General features: G+C 46.5%; 1 long non-coding RNA gene across 1 annotated transcript; it reads left to right on the forward strand.

The window, feature by feature from the left end:
- The first annotated feature begins 597 nt into the window (after positions 1 to 597).
- On the forward strand, positions 598 to 1,558 carry LOC118499340. Its single transcript, XR_004901857.1, has 3 exons — positions 598 to 715; positions 997 to 1,158; positions 1,454 to 1,558. It is a non-coding gene; the product is annotated as an uncharacterized LOC118499340 (long non-coding RNA).
- The last annotated feature ends 8,212 nt before the right edge of the window (positions 1,559 to 9,770 follow it).

A 9,770-nucleotide genomic window follows, 5' to 3' on the forward strand; every position in this document is an offset into this window, starting at 1 on the left:
CTTCCCTGGTTTGGGAGACGGAATGGGAGAACGGGTGGCAGAGGCCAAATTTGGCCACAGCAGAGCTCAGGCTGGAAGATTTCAATTCTACAATAGGAGGTTTGAAGGCACATCTCACCCCCTGCCATACAATAGTCAAGAAGAAAACTGTGAAGTGGCCACCGAACCCCCAGAATCTCAGTCCTTGCTTGGGACAAGGAGACCTCATTACTGAGGTTTTCTTGGGTCACCTCAGTTCTTTTGGTAAATACCTAGACCAACCTTTTTCTCGGTTCCTAGTTGTGGCACTGAGATTGAAACCCATAAGCTACACTCATGCTCTTCTCCAAACCCAAATGATCATTGCACATCACTGGTTCAATACCCAGAGTCCTCCTCTGGCTGCTTTCATTGCAGTGACTGAGTGGAATACCTCCACTTGGCCTGACATTCTCTGCCCACATCTTTGTCCTTCCTGCACATTCCTTGTACAAACATGTGGAATGATAAATTAAATGTAGCTATATAACACAGAAGAAAGTATGATGGCTTTTTGGAAGAACTGGTCTAGTTACAGGCTCATTCCTCCTTTTTTCCTAGGTTTTGAAACATGAATGTTTTAATACTCCTGACTCTCCTTTGCTTGGGAATGGCCTCAGCGGCTCCCAAATTTGATCACAGTGCAGAGGTGCAATCAGACCTGTGGATGGTGACACCTGGAGCAGTATTTAACACGGTTGGTGACACGTGAAACTATTCAGCGGGTCCCCCCAGAGGAGACACATGCTATCGAGAGTAGCTTCTTGAAACCAGCTCTCCCAAGGCCAAAACTTCACAGCACCCATTAGTGACACAACACAGGCTCAGTCTTAGCTTTGCCAGGTGCTGGGGAATAGCTCCCAGAAGTATAAACCTTCCCTGACAGTGGTTTCTCTTATTCTCTGCTGTACATCCACTTGGTAAAGGTGACATGGTTTAAATACAAATAAAGATAATAGGTTATATGTTTGCCTCCAGGTTGAAGACACAGTCAATAATTCAGCGCTAGAGAAAAGCCCTGAAGCACCTGAAAAGGATAATCAGGAGCAAAGCCAAGAACAAGAGAGCCTGCAAACTTAAGCGAATGCCTCTGACTACATAAGCCTGCGAATTAGAATAGGCAAAGGAATATTTGACATGGTTGGTAACACTTGAAACTGTCTAGAGAGCCCCTGAAGAAAATGTTCATGCTCTTGTGGGGTTCACAGCAAAGAGTAGTATCTTCAGGCAACTCTTACTTAGGCCATGACATCATGGCTCCCGTTGCTGACACAATAGGGCATTCAGCCCTCCTGGGTGGGTGCTGGAGAACAGCTCCCAAAAGTATAAAGCCTTCCCTGGTCACGGTTTGTTCTCCTCTGCCTGCAAATCCACTTGGTGAGGCGAGTTCGTTTTAAATAAATATAAAAATAGCAGGTCATATGTTTCCCTCTAGGTTAAAGGTGAAGCCCGGAAAGCAGTGTTGGAGAAAATTGGCAAAAAGATTGGAAAGACCATTATGGGAGGAAGCAAAAAACCACAAACAAAGAAAGACTTTGCTAATGTGGTGAGTGAGGCATGGAATGGACAATATTTTATGCTCCCTCCCCTCACTGCTTTACCCACATAATACATTGCATTACAACATTCTACCTCATTTTCCTTGAAGACCACTGTGGAATTTTAGGCAGAAGATGCATTGTTTCCAGAACCAGATCACAAAAAGGAAGAGTACTACTAAGGATCCCCCCTCCTCTGTGGATTCAGGAGAGGAAGGCCATGTCACCTGCAATGAGGAAATAGCTGTCTGCACCTGCTGCCTGGGAATTCACAGTAGGACTTTCCTGCCACAACCTGAGCCTGGACCTGAGATAGGCACCTCACATTAGCATTCCTGCCCCAGGTTTCCACTTTGATTTTCCAGGAGCCCCTTTTATAATCACCACTTCAATTTGAGCCCTAGGAAATTTCATGTCCCTCACCCAACCACCTTCGAAGCCATAGGCCCTTGCTACCCTGCTGTCTCTACCCTGTTGGCTGTGACTTGGATGGAGGGCAGCCCTCCTGACAACACTCTGTGCTCCTCTCCCTTCCCTCCCTCCAGTTCTGGCATCTGTGAATAATAAAAATGTTCACTTTGCTTCCCTTGTGTGAGTGACTTCAAACCACTCCTTCAATGAAAACAACCCAGGGTTTTCACTTCTCCAAAGAACTGGGATGCTGAGGGAGCCACCTGCTCACCCTGTGTGTCCAACATGTGGCTCCTCACCCCACGGGTCACACTCTGCCTTTCCTTCATTTGATATGTGAGCTCTGGGCCCCAGCACACTCCTGTGAAGGAACAGGGTGGCGACAGGCAGCAGCTCTCTCCCCAGGAGTAAACCCAAAAGGAAATTGGCACTAGTCTGCACAGAAATGAGAAAACCCTGCCATTTGTGACAGTGTGGATTAACCTGAAGGCATTGGGCCAAGTGAAACAAGTCAGCAGAGCAAGACAAATCCTGTGTGATCTCTCTCATGTGTGGAATCCCACTGATAAACTGGGAAGCTCAGAGTATAAGACTCAGACTTGTGGTTCCCGGCCTATAGGTGGGACAGGAGAAGTGGAGGGAGGAGGTCGCAGGCATGAACTCCCAGGTGTGAGATGCATCAGTGTGTGGGGTGTGATGTGCAGTGTGATGCTGTGACTGGCACTGGTGTATGATGTATAGGAAAATCGTTAAGGGAGTAAATCCTAAGAGGTCTCACCCCCAAGAGAAAAGTTTTTCCTTTATTCTATTCTTGTGTTTCTATTTCTGTATCTATATAAGAAGATAGATGATAGCTGAAATTATTATGGCAATCAGTTCACAATATATATAAGTCAAACCACCAAACCACCGTATAATAGCTTAAACTTATATAGTTGTTTGTGTCAACTACTTCTCAATAAAACTGGAACAAAAAATAACAAGTTTGTTAAAAAATGAAATTATGTCCTTTGTAGGGCAGACTGTTGAACAGCACGCCATTTGCCATTGTAGACGGAGAGCTTTCTCATTCATTTTCATGGTCAGTGTGGTTCTCATTGGGCTGTTAGTGCGGCTGGTGCCCTTGATGGACAGATGTTCTAGAGAAATGGAAACCTTCCTTTGCAGAGTGAGCAGAGCCTGGTGGGCTCCCTTGGCCTCAAGGCAGTGAGGGCTGCAGGGCTGCCTTGCGGATAATGCCTCCTGAGATGTCAAGGACACCGGAGACCTGCACTCAGAGCCATGCAGTCCATACCCTGCACGCAAAAGGGACTTCTCCTCCCATCACTCCAGGTCTGCTTCTGGAATATAAGCACTTTTTAAAAAGATGCCATATTTACAAATCTCATTTTAGATTGTGGAATCTATATCTGCAAACTGTCAGAACTGCTACTAATATTTATTGCCTTGCACAGTTGTCTGTTTTGATGGTTACCATATGGCTGTTCTTCTGTGTCACGTGGAGATATGTATTATATTCTATGTAACATTCAACTTTCTCCAGAGTGAATAGTGTCTTAACCAGGTAAACTGAGGCTGTCTCATTAAATAGACATCAGCTAGTTTTTTTTTATTGCAGAACAACCAATAGCATAGCGCCTTCTAGGATGCTTTAGCAAAGTTGACTTGGAAATGTTTAAGGGCAAACTGTCTTTTGCATGAGGTGGGTGGTAATAATCCAGGGTCTTCCCCTTCCCTGTGAAAAGGGTGAGTCCAGCAAATGCCACCTCAGTGTCCTGCTGCCAGCAGCACTGATGGCAGTGACAATGCCCGCTCCTCTCTGTGAGTAGAGACGCAAGCCAGGTCACTTCCAGCTCTATAAAGAAGGCGAATACTGGCCTATGCAGAAATTTAGGCAGAAACATTGGAAACAGCAGGATGTGCTTGGTATGTAGAATTCAATGCAGATGGTTTAAGTGTGTGGACTTAACATAGCTGTGTACTTTGTGCATGAAACATTTGTGCCATGTGTTTCCATTGGGCATCACTGGAAAAATACTTCCACGATTTCATAAATACAATTGGCTCTTGAAGAACATGGAGTTAAGGGTGCCAACAATGCTTGCAGTAGGTAATTTGTATATAATTTGACTTTCCCAAATCTATACTAAAAGCCTACTCATGACGGGAGGAAAGTCTTCCCTGTAACATAAACAGTGGATTAACATATAGTCTGTATGTCACACATAGCATAAGATGGTGTTCTTACAATAAAGTAAGCTGGGGGAAAGAAATTTTATTAAGGAAATCATAAGGGAGAGAAAACACATTCACAGTGAAGCCAAGAGTCAGCAGGGAACATGTTAGGCATAGATGACAGAGTCTAGTGGTGCACGCACAGGCTAGAAGTAACTGCACTGTTTGCTTTGGTTGCCCCATAGCTCGTGGACAAATACTAAGAAAGCATGTTAGTCATGTTCTGAAGACTTGTCTATAAACCAAGTTCCAGGAGAAATGTTTAGAATTATAATTTGCTTGCAATAACAGAAAATAGAGCTAGTTCGTGCTAAACGATGATAGCTTAAATAATAACAAAGGTCACAAGATGCTTAGTTTCTAATTTTTCTTTAAGATAATGTCACTGATGCACAATTGTGGGACATTTTACACAATCTTGGTTCTTCAACCCAGAACCTCTTTTTCTCACAATAGAACTGTAAATCACCAATGTACTGGCTCTTCATCAAGCAGCAGGAGAGAACTTTAGGATCTCAAGAGAATTTTTGCGTTTCTGTTCCAGAATAAATAACTGCCTGTGAGGAAATTATGAGCAGCTACTGAGACTCAGAAGTCGAGTTGGACAAAATGTTGCCTGTAACTGAAAAAGTGCAGGCTTTCCCACCGTCTCCCTGAACCCCCTCTCTGTTACCCCCCCAGTTGTGTAAAAACTCCATACTTTTGCTTTTTGAGGGAAGATATATTTGGGATATCTTCTTCTCCTGTCCTCTCACTCTGGCCAAATCAAATAAACCTTTCCCTTTCTCCAAGCACCTGTGTCTCAGTGTTTGGCTTACTATTGCATCAGGCACATGAACCTCTGTTCTGGTTCATGATTCAGAAACAACACTATTTATAGAAAATAATTTCTCTATGAGGTAAGCACACAGTTCAAGCCCTTGTTATTCAAGGGTCAACTGTATGTTTAAGTGGCTGCATAATCTGATTTGGTATAGCTTTGTTGATGTAAGAAATGTCCAAATATGTGAAGAACTTTGATAAGCATTTTTTTGAGGCAATCTGATGGCACACACCATGTAGCAAGGTTTCAAATGCTCTGGAAAAAAACAGTTTTGCCATTTCTTTTATGCATGCGGATTAAGGAGGGGGACCATAAGGAAGACTGCATGGAGATGGGAGAAGCAAGGTGGGGATGCAGTCAGAATAGTTACAATCAGAGCTCTCTTTGAGGGTGGGCAGCTTTAGAAGAAGGGGTCGGACAGGGGGCTTACACGGGTGTGTTAACCTAGATGCACAGCACCAAGGGCAAGGCTTTATTAAGGCAGAGATAAACCTTAAGCTAAAGAAGTTGGAGGCCTGCCTGTCAGGAATTTATAATATCATCATTGTAGTTACTTTCCTCAGGACCTCCATGGGGGAATACATGTTCTAGCCCTTTCTCACTGACACCTTTCCCACCCCATTGAGGCCAGAGGCTGGGTTACAGTTCTGATTCCTGGGCACCAAATGCTGCTTCCCCTCCTCTTCCCAACCTGGGCAGCCCTGCATGCGGGAGACGCACACCCACTGGCACCCCAGGCCTCATGCCTGCCTCAGCCACACCACAGGGACGGGCATGAGACATGCACAGAAACATATTTCAAGGCATGAGCCAGAATTTAGGTAACACCATAGTCCCAATTCCCCACTCACCAGGGGTGTCACTGCAGAGAGAGCCTGACCATAGATCGAATTCTGTGCTCCTTTTCCAAAGAAGTCCGTATTCTCCCACCTCCAAAGATAGCCAGGAGCAAACTTAGTATCTTCCTTCCCCTGCTCTCTGCACCAAAACCACAACCTGCATTGGAGAGTGCACATTCAGCTAGGTGGAAGTTGCCTCCCCTAAACCCCAGTTTGGGCCCCACAACCGACCTTGTGGCGCCATCTGGTGTTTCAGTGAGAAACGCTGACCAGCAAGGTGGGGAGAGATACCAGAGACTTTCTGAGGTACCTCTGTATCAAATTCTGTTGTTTTCAGATTCTCCAAGGCTCTTAGTGAGCAGGGTGAAGAATCAATCCTGCAGCAAGAGGCTGGAATTGCAGCCCTCAGGCGAGCTATGAGTTTGCTGTTTGAGCTTGCTCTGCCATTAGTGGGAAACACGACAGTGGCTCAGCTGGAAGAGATCAGCAGTAAGAGTCTCCCCGGTTTCAGGGTTGGGAGCCATGGTCCTCTGTCAGCTCTGAGGTCACTCTGGGATGGAAAGGCAGGCACCTGCCTGTGAGCTGCTCTTGCATGGGTCACCTCTGAGTGAAGTCATTTACACAGCATCACTTTATGCAGCACCCTACCTGAATCTGGTGCTGGGGATATGGATTCTTCATTGAAGTTGTCTCCTGGTCCACAGGGGAGAGCATCACACAATTGTCCTGCACTGTGACGGGGTCACGATGGAGAACCAGAGAGGTCTGAGCCTGCTGGGGAGGACTCTTCAGGCAGAGCCCACAACAAAGTAAGTTCTGTGGGGTGCATGGATGTCAACTGGCAAAAGCACAGGTGTCCTGGGAAGGGGATAAAGAACCCCCGCCTCCAGACCACCTATCACAGCTCCCACAGGTCCCTGTGAATAAACCAGGAACAGGTTGGGGGGCGATGAGAAAGCAGCTGGCTGGCACCTGAGGTCAGTTTGGAGCCATGGTGGTGTGGTTGGCAGTACCTCACTATGTTGACCTTAAGGCAGGTTCTCTGAGTGCACAGAACACATGTCAATGTTGTCACATTAAAGGCACTCATTTTACATGTGATATCAGAGGGTTCACATGCCTGTATGTCCCCAAGATCACGGATCTTGGACAGGTCAGGATCTTTTTGTACCAAGCACTGTGAGGTCCCCCACAAATATTTGCTGATGAATGAGTGAGTGAGTGAGTGAATGAATTATGCCGTGTAGTGGAGACTCCTGCTTCTTTTGGTAGGATGAAGAGAAAAGAAAGTGGAAGGTTACCCTGTCCCCAGCCCCTCCACAGCTGTCAGCCTAGTACCTGATGTCGCCATCTTCTGGTCACCTGGTGCATCACGGTGTCCTAAAGACACCAGGACCCGTTGCCACAGAGAGGAGGGTGCCCCTGGCCAGTCTAACAGACTGGTCCAATTTCAAATTTTTTATTGAATTTATTGAGGTGACTTTGTTAGGGTTCAAGTGTCCAATTCTATAACACATCATCTGTATATTATATTGTGTGTTCGCCACACAAGGCCCAGTCTCCTTCCATTACCATTTAGGTCCCTATAGCCTCTCCTACCCTCCCAGGCCCCTCTTTCCCTCCTCGAATCACCACACTGTTGTCCGTGTCTACGAGTTTTTCCTTCATTGAATCCCTTCACTTTTTCACTCGGGTCCCGACCTCCTTTCCCTCTGACAGCTCTCTGTGTGTTCTCTGCATCTATGGATCTGTTTCTATTTAGTTAGTTTATTTTGTTCATGAAATTTTGCATACAAATAAAATCTAATGGTAATTGTCTCTCTCTGACTGGTTTAGACACTTAACAAAATACTGCCCAAGTCCATCCATGCTGTCATAAAAGGTAAAATTTCCTTCACTTTTAAATTGGACTCTTCACAGAAATTATCCCATGCAATGCATTGTGCATCACCGTTCATCAAGCCACCTAATGTGTACAGACAGAGAGCAGATCAGTAGCTGCCAGGAGCTGGGCAGAGCAGGGAGAGGTGGCTAATGGGTGCAGGGTTTCCTTCCGGGTGATGAAAACACTGTGGAACTAGACAGCAGTGGTCATTGTCCAGAACCATGAATTTACTAAAAGCCTCTGAATTGTACTTTAACTGGTTAAAATAGGGAAAGTACGTTATGTGCATTCTATGAGAATTTTTTAAGCATGTAATAAGGACATAATGAAATGTGTCTGCAACTTTGGTAAAAATCACAGACCGAGAAGGACGCAGCCCAGGGTTTCTAACTGTGACAACCAGCATTGCAGTTGGTCTGAGTGTCTCTTTTCCTGTGACCAATGGGCTCTCCTTCATCCATGTTGGGATACACTCCTTCATGCAACAACCACAACCCACACAGAGCCTCCAGCTGAGAATCCAACTGAAGCTGTTGGACCACTTGAGTCAGGAATGCACCAGGGTGGCCTCTCTCTCAAGTGTGGGCTGCTGAGGAGCTTCTTCAGAAGACGTCACCCCGACTGTCCTCCCCCAACTCCACCAGGCTCCTGCCTTCACCCCAGAGTTCCAAGCCTGCAGGCAGGTGCCTCCACCCCTGACTCTGTCTCCAGTTTTAGTGCTCCCCTGTCAGTGTTGGGGAGCAGTGGTGGCTTTGTTCTGCTTTCTGCACCCTGAGGCTGCAAACTGTTCCTCTGGTCGTGAGGAAAGGGCCTCACTGAATCACAGCCACAGATGTGAATGTTCACACCCATGTGTGCAAGCAGCAGAGTTAATCGTGAGGGTTCTACTTGGGACTCGGCCCTTGAGGACACACAGAGCTTGGACTAACACAGGTTCCAGCTTGCACAGGCTAAACACAGGCCCCCAGGACAGTCCTCACCCCATGCTTTTTTCTTGGAAGGCTGAGGGCACACCCTGGCATGCGGGAACTCAGAGCCACAGAACTGGGTTCACGGGAAGCACTTTTTCTATGTGTCTTTTTGGAGGACTTGAAAGGTTCCTCACTCGTATTCAGGGTTGGTGCCTCTGCCCACAGGGCCCCTCCCTGGGAAGCTGGCTATGCTGTGTCCCCACCTTGCAGGGGCACAATTAACAGGGGATTCACCCCCAGATCTGCAGGGTTACCTGTCCTTCCCCAGGGAGAGACACCTGCAGTGAGCCCGAGGAGACTGTGCAATCTGGGGTGTTATTTCCCCTGCATTCCTACAGGGGAGGGAATGAATTCTGTGAAGATGAAAAAGGAAACCCTCAAAGAGTTTCTGGAACTACGTCAATTTTGAAGCTTTGGGCCTTGGAGTCATTTTCTGTACATGATATTACAAAGGTGTCATACCTGTTCCTTGGTTGAAGACAAAGGTTTGAAAGTTTCTGTTTCTGTGTAATTTCTCTCTTCATGAGAGAGGAAGTCTGGGAAGCCTTTGGGGGCAGGGACAGCAATAGCATTGGCATTTGGGGAGGAAATCATAACCAAAGTGGATTTATAATGAGTGTAATTATAATGTGGCTGGCGTGTGTTGCTAACCCTGATTGAGCTCTACCTATGTGCAGGAAGCAGACAAAAAGTGGAGCAAGTGGCACCTCATTTTGTCCTCAGGGAAGCCTTTAGGGGTTTCTGCCACCCTGGTACTGAAAGGTCAGGGAGGCTGCCCCGACTCACACAGCTGGCCAGTAATGGCGTGTCTGGGTCCTGAGCTGCCGCTTAGTAATGATGCTTAGAACTCCTGAGCAGGGACATTTTTGTGCACAAGTTTTCCAGCTTCCACTGTCATTTTGGCTCAATTTCGGGATATAAGATGGGTTGGGCCTTCTGTGAAGCAACAATTTTTCAGATTTAATAATTAGGTTCAGCTTATGTGTATGGGCCAGGCCAGTATTTCCAGTTCAAGGTCAGCTGCTTGAGTAGTTCCTGGAGTCACCCCTA

The sequence above is a fragment of the Phyllostomus discolor genome, chromosome 3 (assembly GCF_004126475.2).
Source record: "Phyllostomus discolor isolate MPI-MPIP mPhyDis1 chromosome 3, mPhyDis1.pri.v3, whole genome shotgun sequence".
Lineage (NCBI taxonomy): Eukaryota > Metazoa > Chordata > Mammalia > Chiroptera > Phyllostomidae > Phyllostomus > Phyllostomus discolor.